This window comes from Schistocerca serialis, chromosome 1, assembly GCF_023864345.2.
Source record: "Schistocerca serialis cubense isolate TAMUIC-IGC-003099 chromosome 1, iqSchSeri2.2, whole genome shotgun sequence".
NCBI classification, from domain to species: domain Eukaryota; kingdom Metazoa; phylum Arthropoda; class Insecta; order Orthoptera; family Acrididae; genus Schistocerca; species Schistocerca serialis.
In genome coordinates this window covers 26050969-26077886 of record NC_064638.1, presented here as the reverse complement: position 1 = coordinate 26077886, position 26918 = coordinate 26050969, and the positions used below count along the sequence as shown (strand labels likewise).

The window sequence follows — 26918 nt, the reverse complement described above, 5'->3', positions numbered from 1 at the left end:
TACATCTGCTGTGGTAGTCATTGAAGCCATCACGCATTACTCTCTTGACAGCCAAATGCATTTCATTCACCATTTCTCTGTCTATAGCCCTGTGCTTTGTTTTACACCTATTATAAGTGATCTCTGTTTCTTTATAGTGCTGTATACCACGACGTTACCCTCTCACTGTGAACAGTACTCATTTAAGCACACGATGTCTAGTCATATGCCAGTGCTGCCTATTATTTAAAATCCAGAAGCCCTTTAGTATAGTTTCTAATTTCCTTTTCTGTACCTGATTCCCTGTTAGTACTTTATCGCTATAATCTGTAGCCAGGGTTGCCACAAGTTCTGGAAATCGGGGAGTTTCAAACGTGTCATGGAAATCAGGGAAATATCAAGTAAATTTGAAAAAATAAATAAATAAAACACTGGATAAATATCACTTTTGTCTCCGTAGTTGAAATGGTTTGTTTACTGAGATATCATGCACTGTCGCTGGCAGGGCGCAGCTGAGTATGTGCACTGCTTCCCTACTCCCTCATTATTACTGCCCTCCCCTTTCTACCACTCCCCTCAGCTTGCAGTCACTGCTGCCACCACTTCTTGCCACTAGCCTAGCAACTGCCGAAGAGAGGCACGCAGGCTTGAGGAGTGGTTTGTGTGGACCTGATTCTCAGAGAATGTTGACACAGCAGCCAGAGATGGTGGTCATGTCTGCATGAGTTGTGTCTCAGTGATTGTGTATGTGCTCTCATTTCCTGACAAAAGCCGTGGCCAGAAATTTAGTTGTGGGAGTGTGATTGTCTTTTCTATGTGCCCATCTGCAACTCGGCAATCATCGGTACAGTGAGTTGCTACGTATCGTCATTAGTATTGATTCTCAGAGTATTCGCATGAGTTATCTGTTGCATGGATTGATAACCGCGTCTCGTTTTGTGGTGTCACCGCCAGACACCACACTTGCTAGGTGGTAGCCTTTAAATCGGCCGCGATCCGGCAGTATACGTTAGACCCGTGTGTCGCCACTATCAGTGATTGCAGACCGAGCGCCGCCACACGGCAGGTCTAGAGACACTTCCTAGCACTCATCCCAGTTGTACAACCAACTTCGCTAGTGATGGTTCACTGACAAAATACGCTCTCATTTGCCGAGACGATAGTTAGCATAGCCTTCAGCTACGTCATTTGCTACGACCTAGCAAGGTGCCATTATCAGTTGCTATTGATCTTGTTCATCATGTACCATCAGACCGACGTTCACCTTTAATGGATTAAAGTTAAGTATTCCTCCAGCTACGTCCGTTTTTCTAAATTCTAATTTCCCTGTCCTGTTCCAGACCTCACGCCATCCTGCGTGAGCTAAAACGCGTGCCTTTCGGCTTCCTCTAGTATTCCTGGGTTGGACCTCCTGCCAACCCACAACACATTTCATCAACTTGATGTCCGTGACATGTGAATAGCTGGATACACGAGTGGAGTTCAAGACGGGCCAAAACCGCATGCCTTTTTTTTTGGTATCTCTAATGGATTGGGCCTGCTGATTTGAAGCCCATCGTTTTCCACTAATGTGCAGGTCCTGCCCGTCGGATCTAGTATCACCGATCTGCCCACAGACTGGGTATGTTTGTGTATGGCTGCAGCAGATTTTCGTGGTTTATCCATGGACCCAGGACTGTGCTACTCCTGAGCAGGCCAGAGGCCATGGGCGATGGATTTTAGAAATTGCGAGTATGTTGTACAGTGTGGTGTTTTATAGACTTTTGTTTGTTCTAGTACATTTTGACACTTCGAAAGTAGTTTATATATTTGGAAATATGGACGATAAGAAGAAGAAAATTGTGGTGGTCACTGGCAGTTTGCACAGTGTGTACTCATGTATTTCTTAATATAAAAATCACGCAATACCTGTAAAATAATACCCATAACACAGTGAGTAATAACTGACAATAATGAACATAGTAACCAACATTTTATTGGCGGTTACCTATAGTGATGGTTTTACAAAAGTCTACCCCGCTTTGTGCCTTATACACATAATTCAAGAGGCCTACTTTTTACTGAGTTACTTCTGAAATCAGTGAACGTATTTTAAATCTGTCTTCCGACTCCAAGGAAATGTGTGTTTTTGTCACCACATGTGTTTCATTTTATGGAAATAAAATATCAATGATCTTAAGGAAACATATATACCATTTGGCTTGCTTTCTCCATCTAAATACAGTTCATTACGAAAGATGTTGCTGTTTGTAGTTAAAATTTTTGCTCACACGTTTAGAAATACAGACGTCCTTACATTTTTTTGTCAACTTATGTCTTTACATAATGAAAATCGGGGAATTTCACTTGGGGAAACTTGTGGCAACCCTGGTAGTATATGAAGCTTATTTACATTTGCATTAGAATGGTAGATTTTGTACTGTTGATGTGAAATTAACTGTGCATGGCCAAGTGCGTGTTCTGTGTTGGTGGATCAGCAGTCTTTCGTTTCTGCCATCCAGCACACTTCGGAACAGCATTTGCTACCATTGGTGGCATCACATCTGTTACTTCCTTAGAAGATTTTCAAATGGCTTGCATGAACAATAGTTGTTTTTGTGGGTAACTTTAACTTGATGCTAACTGGTGATGTGATTTTGACAAGTTGGTGAGGGCCCGGATAATTTTACACAAATTTTTTCGTCTTTTCTTTAGCAACGTAGCAAGTGGATAAGAAAACTAATTGAAATCCAGTTACTTAGTGTGTACATTGCCTAATTTCTCTTGCCGTTCTAATGCTCTGGTATTTGCTTTCTGAATTTTTTTCCACATGTCCTTAATGATTAAAGCAAATTCCCTAACTGCTTCTCCATTCTTCCCTTCTTTGGGCTTAATAACATTGAATGGTGGCAGCGTCTTCTTTCCATAAATATTTTCATAGGGCGACATGCCCATTCCTTCGTGTGTTTTGGTGTTGTATGTGGTTACATAGTAGAATGAGGCTACCCAATTGTATTGCTGGTCATTGATAAACTAGCTTAGCACAGTGCGGTGGGACCCTTTCTGTCCGTACGTTTGCCTGTGGGTGTAATGGGATGGTGTGCAATTTACACACTTTGAGCAAACAGCACAGTTGTTCATGAGTTCGGATATGAAGTTACTACTTTGGTCAGTCATAAGTGCTTCTCATACACCGAATTTTAAAATCCAATTATTAATCACAACCTGTGCAATGATGTTTGCTTGTTGATCAGAGAGACTTGCCATGGTTAGATATCGTGAGAAATGCTCTATAATTGTTAATACATAGCTACTTCTGGCTTTTGTTTTATTAAGAGGACCATATATGTCCATTCCTGTGACTTGAAATGGACATGACACTTCTTTGTAACGGTATGCGTTGATGGCAGTAGCCTGCTCGCTGGGCACACGGTATGCAATTGTGCACATATTGTGCTACATCGTGCTTTCTTGTCTCCCACCAGAAACATTCAGCAACATGTATTTCAGTAGTTCTTTGACCGCTGTGACCTGAACGAATGTGATCATGGGTCTCTTGCACGACTTCCTGTCGGAGGTGTTTGGGAACCACTACTCTCGGACCGAGTTTAGTTGTTCGACATAGGACCCCATCCTGTACGCAAAACTGCTGTTGTGTTGCATATCTTTTGCAATCTGCATCTGAAGCCTGTGCTTTTCGCCATTCTTCTGCATAGTAACATACTGGTTCAAATACTGTTACCTTTCTACTAAGACAATCTGCATTGGAATATTTCTTCCTCGGTTTATGAATGACTTCCAAGTCCATTTCGGAGAGGCGTAGGAACCATCGCGTCAAATGACTTGATGAGTCCTTTAGTCCAAGTAACCACTCGAGAGCAGCATGTTCCGTGATTATCTTGAATTCATTCTCATACAAATAGCACCTGAAATATTTGGTACCATGGATAACAGTCAGTAACTCCTTTTCTGTTGTTGAGTAATTCTTTTCTGCTGTATTTAATTGTCTGGATGCATTGGCTACTGAATGTTCTGCACCATTAATGTTTTGACCCAAAACGGCTCTGATAGTATGTCCAGATGCACCGCAGGACCGCATGAATTCTTTGTCGAAATCTGGATAGGTTAATACAGGACTGTGTGTTAATTTGTATTTCAGTGTTGCAAATACTGTGCCACATTCTGTTTTTCTGTGAAATTTAGTACCTTTTTTAAAATAACTATGAGAGGTCGTGCTATTCTGCATAGTCTTTTACAAATTTTCGATAATAATTTGAGAGGCCTAGAAATTGCTGTACTTTGATAGATTGCTGTGTGGATAACCTTTAATGGTGATTATTAGCCGTGGATCAGTTTTGATTCCGTATTTGCTGATAACATGGCCTAAATATGTCACTTTCTTTAATGTGAAGTGACACTTTTCCACATTTAATGTTAATTTAGCATCCTTGAGACATTGGAAAACTTCTCATAAGTGAATCGCATACTCTTTGATGTCTTTTGAAAATACGTTTATGTCATAGAGATGTATCATGTATTGTCAAGGTTTTAATCCACGTACCACACCATCTAGCAATCTTGTTTAATCCAAAAGGCATCCTTAAGAATTACCAATGACCTGAAGGTGTGGAAAAAAGCAGTTTTATGTCTGTCCTGTGGTGCAACTTCTATGTCACGGTACCCTCACCTCAAGTCAGTCGTGGAGAAATATTTACTGTTGCTGAGATGGTCAATGCTATCTACGATAATCAGTAATGGATACACGTCCGAAATTGTTTTTCTATTTAAATGCCTGTAATCACTACAGATATCTATAAAGTTTTCACCATCAGATGATTTCTTTGGCACAATTATGACATTTTCACTGCATGGCAAATCCAAAGGCTCTATTATACTGACCTTTAATTGGTAATCTATGAATTAGTTGTTATAACTGGTGAGGAGCTCTGTATGGTCTCCTATAAACTGGGTCGTTATCTTTTGTTGGAATCGTGTGTTGTACGATGTTCATTGCTGGAGAACTAAACAGATCCTGAAACTCGTGCAACACTGCTTCTATCATATCCTGTTCGTTTCCTTTTAAGTGTGATATCTTGTGGAACAATGCAATTTTGTAGGCGGCTGCTTTGTCACTTTGCCTATGTCAAACCATTGAAAATCATCCTCCTCTAAGGCACTTATGTTAGCTAATAACATTCCCATTCATAACTCCTTGTCTTCTGTCCCAAAATTATCTATATGCACAGATATCGTCTGTACTCCATCAATTGTTGTGGCACGAACTATACTCCTGCACACAAAACATTGTGCTGTGTCCTAATTTAGCATTTTCCTCTAACAGTTCCACTATACATAGTGTGTGGGCGGGTAAAGCAGCATTACTGTCCAATCAACGTAGCTTTCCTGTACCGAATGGTATTTTGTCCAGTGAATCTACCTTCAAGGACATTGCTCGCAGTTTAGTTGATTCCCCTTTCCAGGGAGAGGGATCTTGCGGCAGAGTGTCTTTGGCAGCTGTGCCACCTAATCAAAACAGTGTTCTGTGAAGCTTCACTGTTTGCTGCCCGAGGTTGGTTATGGTGTGAATTTTATTCAGGAAATCTAACCTTAGGTCAGCATCACATTCATCTCTTACCCTTGATACTCCTTCCAAACCTCCTGGAATCTTACACCCTCAATGTGAAAGGTCAGTGATGTATAGCCTGCTGAACGTATGTCACCTCTGCTTGTACCACTTAACTTATATCTTGGAGGGTCATATCTCCTGGCCTCCATACACTGTTTACTTATGACTGACACACCTCTGCATGCGCTCTAATAGCATGGAATTTCAATGGAAACACTTGGCAGCTGTTCCAGGGTTCCCATTCCTGTTTAATGGACCCCTGTTTGCAAATTTCCCAGTACTGCTACACTCATAATATACGAGGGTCATCCACAAAGTAACTTCCGTTTGGTTATATAAAACAAACGTGTACAGAGACAGAAAAAATATTTACTGTACAAAAGTCTCCAACTGTTAAACTACTTTCCTACATAGCTTCCGAAATTTTGTAGGCACTTGTCATAGTGTGGCACAAGTTTTTGTATGCCTTCTTCACAGCAGGTTGCCGCCTGTGTATTTAACCGTATGGTAAAATGTTCTTTCAGCTCGTCACCATCATTGAAGTGTTGACCACCATGGACAGATTTTAGGTGTAAGAAGAGATGAAAGTCGCTAGGAAACTTACGGTTGTGCTTAATCTTCTCTTCAATTGTGTGAACCAGTTCATCAGCAACCACAGACGGGCATCCACTTCATTCTTCATCGTGCACTTCATCATGCCCTTCATTGAACAGTCTGACCCATCTTCTAACCATTGAATCACTCATAGCATTTTGTCCATAAACCTCGCAGATTTTCCAATGAATTTCCTTTGGTTTAACTTTCTTTGCATTTATAAAACGAATCACAGATCTGATTTCATATGCGGCGGCATTTTCAATTATGGTTGACATTATAAAGAAGCACTACAAAGCACACGTTGGCAGCAGCGATCTGAAAATGGCGTACATATCTTCTCCTCGAGTCAGAGTAACTGCCGCGCATGCTCGGAACTTCGATCGTAGTGCTGCCGCAGATAGAAATATAAACGGAACTTACTTTGTGGACGACCCTCATATATGGCTCATCCTTCGAGAGTTTGTACACTGTGGTTAGCGACAGTTGTTCGCCGTGTGTTCCTGCCAATCCAATCTGAAGCAGCAAACCCCTGTGGAAAATACATTTTGTCTTTCCTTGCACCTTGTCACAATGTCTATTTCCTCTGATGCTGTAGCAATGCTGACTGCATCAGTTAAATTCTTCAAAAATCCTGCTCTAACACAGCGCGATGTTTCGGGTGGCAATCCTCACAAAAAAGTATCTAAGGCCCTATTCTCTGCTTCTCATAGGATATACTTATTGGCCGCATCACTCACTGTCAGTGGGTAAGTGTTACTATTAACTTTTCGTATTCTATCCACAAAGATTTCAATTGTTTTGTTGTGCCTTGGGGACATGGTGTTCAATTGCTCCTTATAGAAACAGCAGTTGTTCTGATTTTTAAACCTTTTGAGCAAACTTTGTTTCAATTCTCAAAAGTTTATGCATTTTGTAACTACTTGTGATATAGTACATGCGCCTTAGCTTCCCCGATTAACAGTAAATTTGTCATTTGCAACATCTGTTTATCTGACCAGGAATCAAGTTTAGAGGCTGCTAACAAATCAGCAAAAACTGCTTCTATTTCCTCACCTGGCTTGCCAGAGAAGGGAGTCACAAGAGTGGCTGCTGATGAATGGGAGGGGTTGCTCTGGATTTCGACGTATACTTGGATAATAGATTCAACAATTCATTATTGTCAGACTTCAGTTGGGCTACCTGATAAAGTGGGGTCTGAATAGCCTTGTGGGTGGAAACTCCTTGTGTCTTACTTTCTCTCATTGTAATGCTTTCCTATTTAACAAATGTTTATTCCCCAAAATATACCTCCTATGACCACAAGAACATAGACTCAGCTACAGGACAAGTAGCATTAGAAATCTAATTACAATTTCGATCAAAATAACAAGAACATCTAACACCATCGGAATAATTTTATTTGAAAGAGTGAGAGCTTTACGTCATTGTTTTTTACACTGCAAAATCGTTACTTGAAAAGGAAAAACCAATTTGCACTCGCCAATGTACTGAAATACTGTCCGCTGGCTGCTGGTTGTCTTCTGCTGTCTGTAGGTAGTTCGTGACCTGTCGCTGGTGATGGCAATGTGAATTTCTTGTATCACAAATTCCCTGCCACATACACCTCGAAATAAAGCCGAGGTTATCTGACACGAAATGTATCAGGTCGGGATTTAGTGACACTAGATATTGAGTGTCAGTGACAGAGGGGAGCAAAGGTCATTATTCTGTCAGGGATGGTGGGAAGCAAGTAACACTTTGCAGGCGGTGGAATGAGCTCTTTCCTTGGCTCGGTTGGTGAGGTGTGAGTGAAACATTGGTGGTTTGACTAGCAGACATTTATTGAGACATAAAACCATTTAAACAAACATACTAATACATTGTGTTTTAACTTGCTCAATTCCTCACACCGGCAGAGTGGCGAAGTTGTAGCGTGCAGATTCCGGTGACAGCTGAGGTGGCGACGTCTCGTGTTGCAGTGGCACACCAGTGGATTATTCTTCCATTCAGTACAGTGCCCATGATTCACTGCAGCAGCGGCACGGTCTTCTCCTTGTGAATTCACTCGTTGCTTTATTAACAAGCAGCTAAGGCGTGACACAGAGTGCTCCGTTCCTAAATCGAACCAGAGACCCTCAGATTCAGCATCTTCTGGCAGAGTTCACAGGTGAACTCTGCCAGGTGGTGAGGCTGCAGTCCCTTTGTCCTCACCAGCCACCTGGGCAAGTACCAAACGAACTTCTTTCTGGTAACATCTGGGATGGCATCTTCTGCGTTGACCTGTTGGCATGGTACTAACATCATCTTCTGTGGAGCAGCATATTGGCCAAGTCATTGTAGCAAAATATGACATTCGCTGACTAACTATCGTTAGGGCAGTCCACGCAACATTTCTTTGTGTCTTCTTTCTGCCCTCGAAGGACCTCTTCAAAGGACAACCTCACACCTGTTTGTCAGAGGTATTTATTTGGCGTTTTTGCCAATGTCGTGAAGTTTTTAGGGTGGTGACTGACTCATCGCTCGTTGATGTATGCTTCTCACGTTGGGCAGAAACGTGACCAATGTCGATACACATGCCGGCTTTCCATTATTTTACATCTATGCTGGCGTGGTCTGGCATTGCCCTCTCATCTCCTCCACATCGCCTAATACATCATGCACGTGAGTTCAGTGTGCTGAGAGTTCCTGGAACATTGACCACTGATGTGCAAACAGTGCTGGTCATTGTTCTCCTCGGAAGCATTGCCTGTCTGTTCGCTCGTTGATCTGTTGAAGTGCTGACAGGTGCTGTGCAAACTCTGCTGATCATCGGCCTTCTCACGTTGGCTAGAAATGTCTCTAAAATGTTCACTTAACATATAATAAGTCTTTCTGCTTTGAACAACCATAAATAACATGCAATTATTATACACCCTACTTCTGCTGTGGTAGTCATTGAAGGCATCATGCATTACTCTCTTGACAGCCAAACGCATTTCATTCACCAATTTTCTGTCTGTAGCCCTATGTTTTACACCTATTATACAGTGATCTCTGTTTCTTTATAAGTTTCTTTACAGTGATGCATACCATGAAGTTACCCTCCCACTACGAGCTGTTCTATTGGATACATATCTATCCCATGAATTGTCAACTATTCTTTTAAACTTGAGCCATGGTTCCTCTGCATGCTCTTGCCCTGTGTTGGAAGTTTCAAGTTCATTATTGAGATATGACACTACTACTTTTTTACCTAATTTACTGAACGTAAATATCTTTTTACTTGTTTTAGTTGTCATTTGTATGTTGGCAATCATTGTTGCCTTAACCACCTCATGGTCACTGTTAGCAGTTTTGATGTAGACATGTTCAAAGTGGTTGGGTCTGTTTGTTGCCATTAGATCTGACATATTTCTCTCAAGAGTGGGATTCTAAACTATCTGTTCTAGGCGTTTTTCAGAGAAGCAATTTAATAACGTTTCACAGGAAATCTTGTTACGCACACCACTAACAAAATTGTAATTTTCTCAATTGGTTGTTGGATGATTAATGTCTCTACCAATGATTACAGTATGACTGGGGAACTTACGTACAAGCGAACTGAGGTTTTTCTAAACTTCCTATTATATTAATGAGTGAGACTGGTAGAAGATAAAAGGATTCAGTTACCATTTTGTGTCCACCCTTGATACTGTGTCTTGCCTAGAAAATCTCGCATGCAGCTTCAATTTCTATCTTGGTGGATTTGAATTTCTTGTCTGTTGAGCCAAATATACCACCACCATTCCTCCATTTGCCATTAGCCCATGCTTTCGATAAATGCTTAAATTTTCCACAAAAATCTCATTGGTATCAGCTTCAGGTTTCAATCAGCTTTCTGTACCTAGTATTATATGAGCTTCACAGCTTTTCAGAAGCACTTCAAACTCTGGCACTTTATTGTGAATGTTTGGGCAGTTAGCTACTAGCATTTTAATACTATCAGCTGTGGGAGGCATTTCTTTCAATCTTATACTTGTACTTCTGTGTCATTTACAGCCATTTTTACCTGGACTGAATGGAGAGGTGCCTAACCTAAAAAATCTGTGTGTGCACCCCAGAAACAGTCAGCTGTCTGTGCAGCAACCTCTGATATGTAGTGCACATCTGATTCATTTAGGAAGACCGTACAGTTCTTAGCCCTATGTAGAAATTCAAGGAAGTCGGAGCATAGCTTGTCGCAGAACCCTCGAAGTCTGTAGTTCCATCCTTTGACGCAACTCTGAACCAGGGGGCCAGGGTCAGTTCTGGAGACAAAACTGCAAACTGTGAGCTTCATTGAAACTCCATGCTGATTAATGACTAAACTGTTGAAGATTTTAGAGACAGCTTACAAAATGTTGACAAGGATGAATTTTATTAGGAGCCTAATGCTAGCTCTGGGTGTCCCATTTCATAGTAGGGGAAAAAATTATATGTTATTAATGGAGTTCATTAAAGAAACCTTTGATCACTAGAGGCATCAGTATCTTCAAAATAAAAAAGTAACATGCACAGAATAACAAAAACAAGTAATGATCTAGAAATTACTTGCTAGTATAAACAGTTTTGCAACATACTAAGAAAAGTTGCTAAAAACAGGAGTATGCACATCTTATCTGAAATAATTACCTTTCACAAAAAGCTGCAAAAAGAAGGGAAAGTAAAATAGTATGGTGAAGAAACAATAAGAGGACATTTGATGAAATAAAAATTAGTCTCACATCCCCATCTGAGGTAGATCATCAAAAACACAATTAAGAAAGGTATAGGCTGTTTGAGTAATATAAAGAGGGACGCTGCATCATTTTTTGTATGGGAAGAAATTACATAGGGTGTTCCATAGGACTTGATCATTGGCCCACTATTGTTTTTGGTTTATGTTAATGATTGGCCATGTTATTTGCATTAGGAGGCAGAATTAGTCCTGCATGCAGATAATAATTTATGATTGTTAGTTGTGAAGCTGGGCAAAGAAGCGTCAATAGAGCAAATAGTAAATGATGTTCCTATGACTAGTTCTGCCCAAATGGGCTAGCTTTAAACACAGAACACAGCTCATCTGGTTTTGTACTGTCAGAAATGTTCCACTACCTATTAACCTTGTATATCAACAAACAAATCAGAATCAGCAGATATGATGAATTGTTTATCACGACACAAAAAAGGCACCTAAACAATATCTCTGATACTGTGGCCACAGCAGTAAAGTATGTAATTGCATCAGGTATTCTCCCAAACAATCAAAAAATAGCACAAGTAACCCCAAGTTACAAAAAAGAAGATAAATCTAAAACTGAAAACTGTTGACACATCTCAGTCTTATCTTCATTTTCTAAGTGAACTGAAAAATTTATTAACACTAGACCCTTTGCCCGGCTGCCATAGTGGTTTGCAGAGTATGGATGTGGATGTAGGTGACATTCCTGAGTCAGCGCAACCTTCTGCTAGAAAATCAGAATGGCTTACAAAAAACAAGTCAACATAAGTAGCCTCAGTATGCTTAAAAGATGAAATAATAACTGCAGAAACTCCAGATAGGAGTTTTGACAAACTCGTTAAGTTGCAGACAGGCAGTTCTTTTATTTGTGTCTCTCTGCTACTTAACGTGTCTCCTGAACAATAAGCAGCAATCTGTCTTTTCCTGCTAACTACCGTAGAAAGTGAGGAGTATGTTACTGGAATGTTTCTTGAGCTTGAGAAACCATTTGACTGTGTTAACATCACCATATTACTTGGCAAGAATGGAAGCTGAGTGTTAGAGGAACTGGCTGTCGGTTGATAAAATTGTACAGGAACAAGAGGCAACATTTTGTGTTGCTTAAAACAAACAATGTTGTATTCAAATCCAAACTTACTAATATCAGATACAGAGTGTCTCTAGGTTCCTTCTTTCGATGATTAATATAAATCGTAAAAAGTACTGTTCTCCTAAATCCAAACAATACTGTATGCGTGATATGTTAATTATGTGCAAACACAAGGTCTCTGACACTCTAAAGGAACTGCACAACAGTGTTACCAGAGAAATGGTCAAGTGTTTCAGTGAAATCTGTGTACTTCAGAGACTGCGATAACACCAGTGAACAACACAGGACATTCTGACTGGGCACCAATATGAAACTTCCTGACAGAGTAAAACCTTGTACTGAACCAGGAGTCAAAACGAGGAGCTTTGCCTTTCACTGACAAGTGCTCACTGACTGAGCTATCTGAGTGTGACTCACAACCTGTCCTCACAGCTTTATTTCTTCTGGTACTTTGTCTCCTACCTTCCAAATTACACAAAAGTTCTTTAGTGTAACTAGTGGGACTAGCACTCTTGGAAGACACAGTTTATCCATATCCTGGAGGATTGTTTCTGTGTCCATTGGTCTAATGAGGTAGATTAACACTCGTAGAATACATCAAATGTTATAGAGGGTTTAACACACAAACGCGTTTATTTGCAATGTATTTCATAAGAAGCATGCATAACATTGTATCTCTCTCTCTCTCTCTCTCTCTCTCTCTCGTGCGCCCTTCCACCCTCCCTCCCTCTCTCTCGTTCTTTAGTACAGGATTTACAATATTCACTAGCAGTCATAGAAGCACAAGTGTCGACCTAGGTTTGTCAGAGCTTGGCACACTGTTGTCTGTACACTCGGTGTGATTAGAGAGTAGTTTGATGATTTGATTTAAACAGGGAGGTTAAAAACAGTAGCGACTCTAGTGTACTATTGCCTGCACTAAAACAGGGTTTACTGTGCAGTTCCACTCCCTGTGATTCTAGCAAGGCCAACCATTCTCCTTCTACATCTACATCTACATCCATACTCCGCAAGCCACCTGACGGTGTGTGGCGGAGGGTACCTTCAGTACCTCTATCGGTTCTCCCTTCTATTCCAGTCTCGTATTGTTCGTGGAAAGAAGGATTGTCGGTATGCTTCTGTGTGGGCTCTAATCTCTCTGATTTTATCCTCATGGTCTCTTTGCGAGATATACGTAGGAGGGAGTAATATACTGCTTGACTCTTCGGTGAAGGTATGTTCTCGAAACTTTGACAAAAGCCCGTACCGAGCTACTGAGCGCCTCTCCTGCAGAGTCTTCCACTGGAGTTTATCTATCATCTCCGTAACGCTTTTGCGATTACTAAATGATCCTGTAACGAAGTGCGCTGCTCTCTGTTGGATCTTCTCTATGTTTTGTATCAACCCTATCTGGTACGAATCCCACACTGCTGAGCAGTATTCAAGCAGTGGGCGAACAAGCGTACTGTAACCTACTTCCTTTGTTTTCGGATTGCATTTCCTTAGGATTCTTCCAATGAATCTCAGTCTGGCATCTGCTTTACCGACGATCAACATTATATGATCATTCCATTTTAAATCACTCCAAATGCATACTCCCAGATAATTTATGGTATTAACTGCTTCCAGTTGCTGACCTGCTATTTTGTAGCTAAATGATAAAGGATCTATCTTTCTGTGTATTCGCAGCACATTACACTTGTCTACATTGAGATTCAATTGCCATTCCCTGCACCATGCGTCAATTCGCTGCAGATCCTCCTGCATTTCAGTACAATTTTCCATTGTTAAAGAGTAGTAGGAGACTCTTTACCTGTTCTTTATTAGACACACTTTCATCAGGACTTGATGAACCAAATATTCTATGCGTAGGTGTTTCTTAAAGTTCCCATGCCCTGTCATTAATCCTACCATGAGTTTAGTGTCTCTACTGTTCAAGCCCAGGATTGCAGAACTATTCTTAAAACATGGCTTTGGCGGCATTAGCTAGCTGTGTTTTTGCTCTTGGATTGTAGTCCAGTATTTTGCATGCTGCCTTCCTGTAAATAGTTTTGATTTAACTGTTGCCTTAGTGATTCCAGTCCAGTAAATGGAGTCGTCACACTTGTCCTATCCAGCCTGTCAGCTTGTTTGTTGCCATTGATTTCTGAGTGACCTAGGCTGTAACCTGGCACCAACGTCTTTGTTTTTGACCCGTCAGTAGACAAGATTACATCCCCTGTACAATGTCGTGGTTTGTTCTTTCACTGCTCCCTACTTCCAATTCTTACATTTGAAAGAGCTGGAAGTTATTGTACGGTCGGCTGGCATATCCTCCATCATTCCCATATTTACCACATTCACTATATCGGTATGAAATTCTCGATGTCCTAAAGGAATCCAGTTATTTCCAGTTTTTAGCTTGTATGCCTCTTCCATTGCCTGCATTTTGACCTCACAGGTGTAATCGGGGCATGTCCAGTATAGTGTCCATCTCAGCAGTGGGTGTGCTGCTAATTCTGCCTGTTACGGCTAAGCAGACAAATCTCTGCAACTTGCCAAACTCCTTAGCAGCTACTTTCTGTTCTACTTTGTTTCCTGGTACTGAAGCCCCATAAATTATCGCAGGTCTTATTGCAGTGATGTATACCCAGTACATACTCTTAGGGTTTAGATCCCATTTTTTTCAAGTCTCTTCTAGCACTCATGAGAGTACCTTTTGCGTGTAGCATACATTCCGTATATGAGGGGTTCATGGCAGTTTTGCATTCAGGGTTGTCCCTAGATACTTCACTGCCCCCTCTACAGGTAAAATTTCCTCAAGAAGCTGAAGTCTCTGGTACACGTACTGAATATGCTTCCTTGTAAATGGTTCTACAACAGTTTTCTTGGGGCTGACCCACAGATCCTGTTTCATGGACCAGATTTGTGCAATGATCGATGCACATCGTGCCATTGCTCTAACAGTAATGTCAAATCCGCCAAGTATTACTAAGTCATCTGTGTATCCTAGCTCTTCAAAAAGTTCATTTGCCATTAGTTTCCAAAGTAGTCAGGACATAACCCCTCTTACAGACACCTTCTGGTGGTGCGATTAGGTAGATTTATCCAGCGTAATAAATGTTGATGCTCTTCATGGGTATGCAGCTGAATTTCATCATCTTGAGGACATATTTTAACAACATGATGAAAAAGAAAATTGCCACTCATCATATAGCAGAGATAGGCACAATAAAAATATTGTCACAAATAAGCTTTCAGCCAGTGATGCCTTCATCAAAAATACACACACACACACACACACACACACACACACACACACACACACACACACACACGTGCAAACGCAACTCACACACACGACTGCACTCTCTGTCAACTGAAGCCACACTGCGAGCAGCAGCACCATTGCATGATGGGAATGGTAACTGGGTTGTGGTAAGGAGGAGGCTGGGGCTGGGAGGGAGGGATTGTGGCTAGGGGTGGGGGACACTGAAGTGCTGCTGGTTTGCACGGAGAGACGAGGTGGAGAGAGGGTATGGGTAGCTATGTGCAGTTGAGAGGTTAGACAGAGGGCAGGAGATAGGTTTGGGGGGAGGGGGTTAGCAGAAAAGGAGAGGAGTAAGAAGACTGGCTGCAGTAGTGGAATGAGGGCTGTGTAGCGCTGGAATGAGAACAGAGAAGGGGCTGGATCGGTGAGGACAATGACTAACGGAGGTTGAGGTCAGGAGGGTTACAGGAACAGAGGATGTATTCCAGGGAAAGTTCCCACCTGCACAGTTCAGAAAAGTTAGTGTTGGTGGGAAGGATCCATATGACACAGTCTGTGAAGCAGTCATTGAAATGAAGGATGTCGTGTTGGGCAGCGTGCTCAGCAAGAGGGTGATCCACTTGTTTTTTGGCTACTGTTTGTCGGTGGCCATTCATGTGGACAGACAGCTTGTTGGTTGTCACGCCCACATAGAATGCAACACAGTGGTTGCAACCGAGCTTATAGATCACGATTCGTTTCACAGGTAGCCCTGCCTTTGATGGAATAGGTGTTGTTTGTGACTGGACCGGTGTATGTGGTGGTGGGAGGATGTATGGGACACGTCTTGCATCCAGGTCTATTACAGGGGTATGAGCCATGAGGTAAGGGGCTGCGAGTAGGGGTTATGTAGGGGCAGGTGAGTATATTGTGTAGGCAGCTGTGTGGTGGAATACCACTCTGGGAAGGGTGGGAAGGATAGTGGGAAGGACATTTGTCATTTCAGGGCATGTCGAGAGGTGTTCAAAATCCTGGTGGAGAATGTAATACAGTTGTTCCAGTCCTAGGTGGTACTGATTTACGAGGGGAATGCTCCTCTATGGCCGGACGGTGAGACTTTGGAAGGTGGTGCAAGACTGGAATGATTAAGCACGAGGGATTTGTCTTTTATACAAGGTTTGGAGGATAATAACTGTCAGTAAAGGCTTCAGTGAGAGACTCAGTATACTTCGAGAGGGACTGTTCATCACTGCAAATGTGATGACGTAGGGTGGCTAGGCTGTATGGAAGGGATTTCTTCATATAGAACAGATGGCAGCTGTGGAGGTACTACTGGCGGTTAGTAGGTTTGATATGGACAGAGGAACTGATGTAGCCATCTTTGAGGTAGAGGTCAACATCTAGGAAGGTGACTTGTTTTTTAGAGTAGGACCAGGCGTAATAAATGGGGGGGAAGCTGTTGAGGTTCTGGAGGAATGTGGGTAGGTGTCCTCACCTTCGATCCAGATTGCAAAGATGTTATCCGTGAATCTGAACCAGGCGAGGGCTTTAGGATTCTGGGTGTTCAGGAAGGCTTCCTCTAGATGGCCCATGAATACGTTGGCATAGGATGGTGCTATGTGAGTGCCCATAGCCTTACCCCGAATTTGTTTGTAGGTGATGCCTTCAAAGGAGACGTAATGTGGGTGAGGATATAGTGGGTCAATAGGAAGGAGGTTGTCGGTTTGGAATCTGTCGGGTGTTGGGAAAGGAAGTGTTCAATAGCAGTGAGGCCATGGGCATTACAGATGTTAGTGTAAAGGGAGGTGACATCAGTTATGACAAACAGGATCCCGTGTGGTAAAGGAACAGGAACTGTCGAGAGTCAGTGGAGCAAATTGTTGGTATCTTTTATATCAAGAGGTAGGTTCCAGGTAATAGGTTGAAGGTGTTGGTCTGCGAGAGCAGAGATCCTTGTATTTCAATGGATTTCTTAAGTATTCAATCCCAGTAATAGGAAGCCAGAATAGTAATTTGTGTCTGTTAAATGATATTTTATGCCGTTCATTGAGACAATGTTCAGTAATGGCAGATTCTTCAGGCCGGAGCAAACAATTGTGATGTCGATATTCTACATATCGGTCATAAACTGTACGAATAGTGTGTCCAGTGTAAGCTCTTCTGCAGTAACAGGAAATTTTATACACTCCCAGCTTCGTCAGTCCCAAATCGTCTTTAACAGATTCAAGAATGGCTGTAGTTTTGGCCAGAGGCTGAAGGACGCTTTTAATATTGTATTTTCTGTGGATTCTTGAAATTTTCGAAGAAATATTCCCCACAAAGAGTAAAACCAGCAACTGATGTACGAGTGTTCATTGTTGGTTCACATAATGGTCCAAACTATAAAGCATGAACAATGTGATGATCAGTACATCCATTTTGCCTGAAAACAACCTTAGGATAATCCAGTCTCGACGTCAAATTATGAGGATCTGAAATAACACAAGCTCTCTTGACCAGTGTACATAAAACTTCTGTTCATTGATGCAATGGTTGACAACTATTTAGCATGGAGATAATGGTCTGCATCCATGGGTTTATGAAATGCACTGTGTCCTTAAGCCCTGTTTTGTTTTTTGTACTAAAACATCCAAAAAAGGTGATTTGCCACCTTTTTCAATTTGCATAAAAAATTTGATGTATGGGCGAAGGCAGTTAAAACAGTCTAAAAACCAACAAAGAGCTTCCGTCCAAATGATAAAAATATCATTCATGTCTCGCAAAAACGTGTGTTTAAGAGCAGTTGTCCTGAGTGTGGTATCTTCAAAATCATCCATGGAATGATTAGCAACAATAGGGGAAAGAGGAGTGCACAGAGCCACAGCATCAATTTGTTCAAAAAAGGAGTCTTGAATAAAAAATATATTAATGTCAGTATGTGGTGACATAACTCAGTAGTTTTATCATCCAAAAGCTGTCCAATTAACGACAAGGACTCTCCAAGGTTACCTGAGCAAAAAGTGAAACAACGTCAAAACTGACTACGTCAGATGATCCGAGGCATAGAGACTTCAAGTGTCAAGTAAAATCAGTTGAGTTGATATGTGATGTTCACATTTCCCCACCAGAGGCTAAGAATAGAAGCAAGATATTTGGCCAAATTATAAGTGGGACTGTCCATATTGCCGACAATCGGACAAAGGGAAGTTCCAGGTTTATGAACCTTACGTAAGCCATACAACCTGGGTGGTTCTGCCACCTCTGGATGAAGTTTTTGTAATGATATCATCAGGTAAGGAGCTCTTCTTAATAAGTGAAACGGTCTTCGACTTGATCCAGTCTGTAGGATCGCTCTGTATTTTACAAATGCAGAATCCTCCAAGGAACAGGCCACTATTACCAAATAATCTTCACAAGGGAGAAGAAAAGTGGCACTGCCTTTATCAGCAGGAGGAACTAAAATATCCTTATCTTTCCTCAATGACCAAATGGTCCTAGTTTCAGTAAAAGAAATTTTACACCATGGTGGTGGTGGTGCTCGAAGGTGATGATGAGAGATTTCCTTTCTAATTTCTTCTGCCTGATCTTCAGGAAAGTGAGTGATGACCTGCTCCACACCACTAATAAGATCGATGGTAGGCATATTCCTCGGTGTGGGAACAAAATTTGTGCCTTTCTCCAAAACCAATATCTTGTTGGTAAAATAAATAATAATCCGCCAGTGTGTGATATCATCAGATATGGATGATTATTGGTGAAGTTGATTGACTTGGCAAATTATTGCTCTGGCTTCCTGTTATCCAATAACATTATTAACGGAGATAAAGGTTTTCCTTTAAGCAAGACATAGCACTCTATTTCATCAGGTATAAAATGATGATGGTCTGGTTTTTAACAGTCACGTCTTAATTTGTGATTCAATGCTTTTGTTAGTTTCTACCACTGACGGCACTGCAATTCTTCATCTTGCAGAGGGCAGCTCTTTCGATTATTGTGCAAGTGCAGCAGCCTGTTCCTGGGATATGAAGGAGATGCATAGACGATGGTACCTCAGTTCTGGTGTGATTGTGCACCAGAAATCTCATCTGAAGATGAGCCAAGTGGACCATCGAAATATTGTGTCCTCAGAATGATGAAAACCAGCTACATACCCATGAAGAGCATCAACCCTCTGGTGGTGTTGACCATGTTTTTAATTTGTCTTGGTGGCTTCTACCTTTCTTCTGCTCAACATAACCTTAATCCACCTACATATAGTGGTCTCAGTGCTATGCTTTTCTGCAGCTCTAACCGTGGATTTGAAGCTAGATAGCTAAAAGCCCCCTTGATATCCTGGAAGATGCAGAAAATAATTTCCTGAAAGTGTAGTGCTTTTCCTCCTTCCCAACAAGTTTGTGGCGTGCTGTTTCACATGATTAGCCTGGTTTATATGTATGTTGGTTTACATGCAGGGTAACCACAGTTAACTGCTTTTCCCTAACTTGTACATCAGCCAATTTTTGAAACATTCTCACTGCCTGCTGGATTATTTTGAAATCAACACTCTCGCCGGAAAATTCCCAGTTCTCCCTTTGATTACCCATAAAACAGTGCCCCACAGGGACTAAATCTTGATCTGTGTTGTCTGTCAGAGTGTACTGAGTGATACGAGTCTTGAGGAGCACATCTGGTGTCTCACTCATGTCTTCTATACTCACCATCTTTCCTCCTTTTAGTTCCTCTTGGGTTAGCTGGTATACTCGTGGGGGTTTTGTGAAGTCTGACACAAGTAGCTGTACCTTCCACATCCTTACAGAATACCTTCCAGAATGATAGTCTCACTTGGTTAATCACACAGTTGTATTTGACAAGGGCCTCTTGATATTTTTCCAATTGTTCTTGCCTTCTTGAGATGTTGACAGTCTTCTTAATCGCTTCCCTTGCAGTTCCAGGTTACTGTTCCACCAAGATACACTGACAAGCCAAAACATTATGACCACCTGCTTAATAGCTTGTTGGGCCATCAGTGTAACACCGATTCTGCATATCATCGTTTTTACAGTTCGTTGGTAGAATTGAGGAGCTATATGACATCAGATGTCTATGCTCAAGTCAGGCAATTCCCAAAAATAACTGGCTGCTGATTTGTGTACACGGTGATGGTGCTTGAGTATGATCCAGATGGGAATCATCAGATTCACATCAGACAAATTTGGTGGCCAAGACATTAACGTGATTTTGCTATCGTGCTCCTCGAACCATTGTAGTGTGATTCTGGCTTTGTGACGTGGATGATTATACTGCTGAAAGGTGACATTATCATCAGGAAAGACGTCGAGGACAGAGGTGTCTGCAGCTGACCTAGTGTAAGCCCAGCAGAATGTCTTATCATAGCGCAATACTGCTCCCACCAGCCTGCATCCTTGGTGTAGTGCACATTTTGAGCAGCCATTCGCCTAGATGGTTGCTTTTGTGGAGATGACCATCAACCTGGTGTGGCAAAAACAAGTTTCATCTGACGAGCAGACATGTTTCCAGTGATACACTACAATCGTAACTTACGATGTCATTGGGCCAACGTGTCAACAGCAGGTGTCATCTGCAGTGGCTCTGCGTGATAATAATTTGCCGTTTGTCAGGGTCACTTATGTCAGTGGATTTCTCTGTCTGCAGCCCATATCTGTGCTAGGATAATCAAATCTGTCTCTGCTCAGTTTTCATACTTTCCTTACTACGTCATGTGTCCACAATGCCACGAAGAGGCATCCAACCTTGCTGAGGGCAGTGGTCATAATGTGTTGGTTTATCAGTGTACATTCCTATTTGTGCACTTTACGGTGATTGGACTGTTTTATAAATATAAGGTCATATGGCAGACTTCACTGCATCTGACATTTCCTCAAAATCTACTGGATTCCTTATTGAAGTTCTAACTCCGGATAAATGGGGGTTGAGATATTTCCTATAAAAGACGTAGTCTGTTTTCCTAGGATTACTAAAGGCCATAATCTGTTTAACGCCCATTTCAACCTCAAAATTAATATACATGTGGTCAGGTAAGGATGGCTCCAGTGCCATGTGCAATTGTTTGACATAGCTACCCATTAGGATGGGCCCAGAGGTATGTCAGTTACTTCTTCCCTTCTTATGTTCCTTAATGTAGGTTCCCTCTCCCTATTCATGATCTCCAAGTTGCTTTTGATTAAAAATGCAAGAAAGTACTCTCCTCTGCTGTTTGTATCACTGCTTTCTTGCAACAGGTAGTGGGCGTTGGCATTACAACCAACTAGCAGTTGTTTACTTTGCTGTGGGCAATCATCTACCAGTCTCCTCATTTCCTGGGAAGGAGTAGTACTGTCCTCATAAGGAAGGTAAGCCAGGTCAATGCAACTTCCCTTATGCTTCCCTCCTCATGCTGTTTCATTCTGATGGTCACCAAGTCCTTGGAACGGAAGTCAGACATGGGCACGAATGAAATTCCATTCTTAACATAAGTGCATGTTCTGGAGTTCTTTAGATTCCTAGCATAAATCAGCTTACCTCCAGTTCCTGTGAGGCCTGGAATGCCCCCTTTATACAGATAGGGTTCCTGGATCAGGGCCAAGACTACCTCCTGTTTTAATAGACGACAACTCAGGTGTCAGCTGTCTGTTTACTATGTTGCAGGTGTACCTACAACAGTTGCAGCCTCCACCTTGCTGCCACGGTCACTTCTGATGTCGTTGATTATCCTGATGGCAGTCTGCAAGAATCTTAAGTACAACTTCAGGTCCTGCTTTTGTGTAGCTGTCAGGGATTTTTTGATGACTTCCACAAGGATTTGGCCAACCGATACAACCTTTCTGTTGATTACCCTCTAGTTCTCTATCAATACCTTGTGGTTCTGCTTGCATATTTTCTCAAACAGTCTTAAGAGGAGTAGCTCTTCATCTGCAGCTTCACCTCCTTTCGCGGAGGTATCTTGGGCAGCACCTCCTTAAGCCAATTCACTGTTTCCATCGCCTCACAGACAGAGGGCCAAAGCACCAGTGTCCAGATAGAGTCCTCTCTCAAAGAGAGCCATCTGAACAAGCTCCACCTGCTGCTGTGAAGTTATGTTGACCAGTGGATATCCCTGTGGGGTAACCTCCATCCTGCAAACTGAGACTGCAATACTATAGATCTGCTTCCACATTTCTTGCTTTAATTTTTTTCTGGCTCCATTTATCCTGAGTAATGAGAGTATCGGACTACTCCATTGCTCTCTTGTTCCTCATCTTAGAGGTATACGGCATCGGATTGCCCCCTTTCACTCTCAGACAGCCCTTTTTTTAAATCTTAGGTTCAAGACTTTTGGTTCCCTCCTTTTACATTTTTCATAATCCTCCTTTTCTTTCTGTTCTTTGAGAAATTTCCTCCTCTGAGCCTCAGACAAGGATTTGATCTTTACCTGGTCCAACTTTTCATTAACAGTTTTCACTTGGAATAGTACATTACCCTATCCAATTGCGAAAACAACTTCCATCGGTTCCACTCCCCGTGTTTGAGGTCACATCAAATCCCTCAGTTTTGGTTTTGTTTTCCATGTTCTCCAGTTTGGTTCCATGAGAATTGGGGATCTATTCACTCGACACTATGGAACCCCACACAGTGCAATGCAAATTACTCAGGGAGGTCACCTGCTGTCTCTGAGGCACCTTTAATCACACATCTTGCCTTGTGCCACGCACCCCTCAGCATACACTGCATCGTACCTTCGGTTGGGTATCTGACGAATTGGGGAAGGAAATGGGAGTGAATAAGGAAAAGATGGGGCATTGTGGGACACTTTTCATCTGATTCATCCCCTGAAGCCTGTCCAGCAGAGGAGACCCTGCCAGTAGCTGTGCTACAGCTGGCATAGGCCTCAGCTTCATGTGAACATGCAAAACTTCTCCACCCACATGCTAAGTACTTCAGTGTTGTGGAGTGTGATAATAATCTGAATATAATCTAGTGCGGAGCTCTGAGTGTGGTGACTCAAAAAGACTCGCAGACCAATCACAAGTGCAGGCAGTGAGGTGCTGCGAATTCAGCATCCTGTGGATGGTATGTGTAGCACTATGTGGTGGCATTTGGTGAGCCCTCTCTAGCAGCGGTACATGACAGACAATGTGAATGTTTCTTATGTGAAGATGAAAGCGGCAAGTGTCGTGCTGAGTACAGTCAATGAAGACTCTGTTTGTACTGCTGTTTGCAGAGTACGGGTAACTCAGTCGGTGAGTAGTTGCATGCAAAAGGCAAATTTCTGGGTTCGAGCTCTGGTCCAGCACATAGTTTTAATCTGCCAGGAAATTTCATATCGGTGCTTACTCCACTGAAGAGTGGAAAATTAATTCTAGAAATTAACCCCAGTGCCATGGCTAAACCACATCTTCACAGTATCCTTTCATCTAGAAGTGGTGGTCCCACAAGTTATGCAGGAGAACTTCTGTGAAGTTTCTGAGTTCAGAGAAGAGGTACTAGTCAAAGTAAAGCTGTGAGATGGATCAGGGATTGTGCTTGGTTAGCTCCGTCCATCACACAGTTGTAGGCATATTCCTCGGTGTGGGAACAAAATTTGTGCCTTTCTCCAAAACCAATATCTTGTTGGTAAAATAAGAGGTTTTAAACATGGTTTGGTACAAAATTACCCATTGGAAATGACACTGTAAAAAAGAAAAATTTAACAAAATGTATGACAATCAAATTCCTGAAGAACCTCAAGTGGGACATGCCTATAGACTCCTTTACTTGTAAGCTATCTAAAATGTGTTTGCTCATGGATCTCTTACGGATTCTGTTTTCCAGTTGGTAAATGTTTGCAGAACACTCAAGGCATGGCAGCCAGTTCTTATTTTAGCATTTACTTGACCAATTTGTTCCTTCCATTTCAGATAATCATGTAGCCATAGGCCCAGCATTTTGAATCCTGTACTAGTTTTAGTTGTTTGCTTATTGACTGTTCCAAATGGTGGAGATGGATTTGTATTTTTTGTGGTGTGGAAGTTCTTGGATATGGTCTTGTTTCTGTTGGTGGTTAGTCTGTGGTTTATAGCTCAGTTGCCGAGTTGTTCAGTAGCTAAGTTCACTGCTTTCTGTACTGCTATAGTGTTATCGCCTTTGAGGATTAAAGTTATGTCATGAAGTGACCCGCTGTTATAACTCTTGCAAATCACTGTGTTATGCTGCACCTTAAGACCAACTTAAGGTTTACTAAAGTCTTTGGAGTCGAGAGGATATAATGTGTCTCCCCTTTCACTGAAATGCTTGATTTTATCAGGTGAAGCAATCAGAGAAAGTTCAAGGTTGAAATAGATTCAACAGACCTTGGTTATCTCAATTTCATTTGAGTAAACAATCTACATTAACGTGTAGTTTTCATAGCTTCAGAGAAACTCTAATATAATATATATGTACTACTTCTTCAGAAGAGGCGCAATGTCTTTTCCCTAGATTATATTCCTTGACTTCTTAAAGCAATCAAATTTTGTTACTGAAGTGTTTTCTGTGTAGACAGATAGTGTAACTGCTTCTGTTCTATCTCAAATTAAACTCTAAATTTTAACAGGGGTATAAGGACTTAATGACACTCATTCTGAATACAAAACAGAAAATATCAGTGATCAAGAGTTAGTCATTTGCTTCAATCATCTACAGAATGCTTACTGTTTTAAACAGGGTATTGGAGACGTCTGTACTTATCATCTGTCTGTAGGTTGAGTTCCCATCTCATATCATGAGTTCAGTATCAGCTTAATTCTCCGACGCCAGTACAAATGGGCTTCCCTTAAGCCTCTCAGAAATCTCTCTTTTTGTTGCGTATGAATTCTCTCTCTTTTTTATATTAAAATTATTTTTTTTATATATATAAATTGATTGGAGTGCAATCTCTGATGGTTGTGTGAGCTAATATAGTGTGCTCTGTGCTTCTCGCCTCTTGGACCTCTTGGATTAGTCTAACTTTTATGGTGCAAGTACGCTAAACTAATTACATCAGCATCAACCATGGTAGTGTGTGACAATCCTTGTGCCACTGGTCTCAGAGAAATTTCCTACTTACAGGGTAACCAGTTCTAAGATGTTGTTATGTGGAGTTAAAGTTCAGTTTCTCTTGACAGTCCAAGTGATTCCTATTTTCTTATCAACTCCAGCTTCATCTTACTTGTGAATTTTAATTATTTTTTTTTTAAATGTCCTTGGCAATTTGAATGTTCAAACAAATGTTTTGCTTGCAGCCACTCATTGTGTAATTCATCTCATGATATTTTGACTGTGCACCTGCCAGTCATCTTCAGGTGAGCCATCGAAGACTGACAAAGTCCTGCTGTGGTCTGCACTGCGAGTATTCCGTACTTATATCAATATCAAGTTGGCAGCAGACCGCACTTCGAGGCAGCAGTGCCCGTACTGGTGGAGCTGCGGAACTCAGCTGTCCTCTGCATTACAACTCTCCATAGCCGTTGGTGCACTCTGTTGTCTTCAAGTAGAACAAATTGTGGAGACGATGGAGTTACATACATTGTCCAACTGGTAGCTACTACCACAGCTCATCAGCTTTTCCGCCAGGTGTATTTCTACGGAATCTTTAATGATGGAATCCCATAAAAGATGTTCGTGTGGTCAGAATCATAGTTCTGTCATAACCCATTGAATGTCTGTTGGTAATATAGTGTTTGGCAATAGCAGACTTGCTTGGTCGCAAAAGGCAAATGCAATGTTGATATTCAATGCAGCATTCTTTTACAGTGTGTGCAGTCTGTCCACATCGACAAGGTATTTTGTGAATTCCAGCCTTCCATGTTAATATGTCATCCTTTATTGATCCCGAAAGGTCTGCAGTCTCAGATGGTGGAATGGAAAATCACTTTCGCCTTGAAACTTCCTGGCAGATTAAAACTGTGTGCCGGACCGAGACTCGAACTCGGGACCTTCTGCAAGGTTCGCAGGAGAGCTTCAGTTAATTTTGGAAGGTAGGAGACGAGGTACTGGCAGAAGTAAAGCTGTGAGGATGGGGCGTGAGTCATGCTTGGGTAGCTCAGTTGGTAGAGCACTTGCCTGCAGAAGGCAAAGGTCCCGAGTTCGAGTCTCGATCCGGCACACAGTTTTAATCTGCCAGGAAGTTTCATATCAGCGCACACTCCGCTGCAGAGTGAAAATCTCATTCTGCACTTTCAACTTGCGTTTACAGATAATTCTTGCTATTTTAAATGAAATGTTGTCCATAAAAGTAAGAAAAGCTAAAGATTTTGCTGGCATGCTCTCCTCTCTATTCACTTCCTGGTTATTGCTTTTAACTGACAGTGCACCATTAATCTGCTGAGTGGAATATCCATTTTTTTTCAAACACTGTCTTTAGGTGGGCAATCTGTTTAGGCAAACTGTCTATCCTCAGACTGTGTGAGCTCTGTGTACAGGAGTTGTAAGCACACTCACAGTTTGGGATTGGTGATGTCAATTTGACACTTGCAAATACAGATCAGTGTGAGTGGGCTTACTGTAAACTGAATGACCCAGAGAGCCTTAACCGAAACATCCAAGAAAGGCAGATCACCACCTCTCTCTGTTTCCTTAATGAAGCAAATGTTGTTATGAGTGGAGTTGAGGTGGTGAAGGAACTCCATCAATTTATCTTATCCATGACACCAACACTAAAAGTATCATCCACATACCTCCAGAATACAGTTGGTTTAAGAGTAGCTAATTCAAGTGCTCTCCCCTTGAAATCCCCCCTAAAAATATTGGCCACCAATGGAGACAAAGAGCTGCTTACGACAATGGCTTCAAT

The 26918-nt window shown here is 41.7% G+C and overlaps 1 protein-coding gene across 7 annotated transcripts in view; it reads left to right on the top strand.

Annotated features, from left to right (window-relative positions):
- The window catches only part of LOC126460875 (putative FERM domain-containing protein FRMD8P1), a 330902-nt gene that overhangs the window by 12530 nt on the left and 291454 nt on the right, over positions 1–26918 (top strand). Inside the window, exon 1 of one of the 7 annotated variants that reach the window (XM_050095958.1) lies at positions 21426–21504. The exons of the other annotated variants lie outside the window; for them this stretch is intronic. The gene's annotated coding sequence lies outside the window, so the exon portion shown is untranslated. Of the gene's footprint in view, positions 1–21425; positions 21505–26918 lie in introns of those variants that run through there. 7 annotated transcript variants of the gene reach the window in all.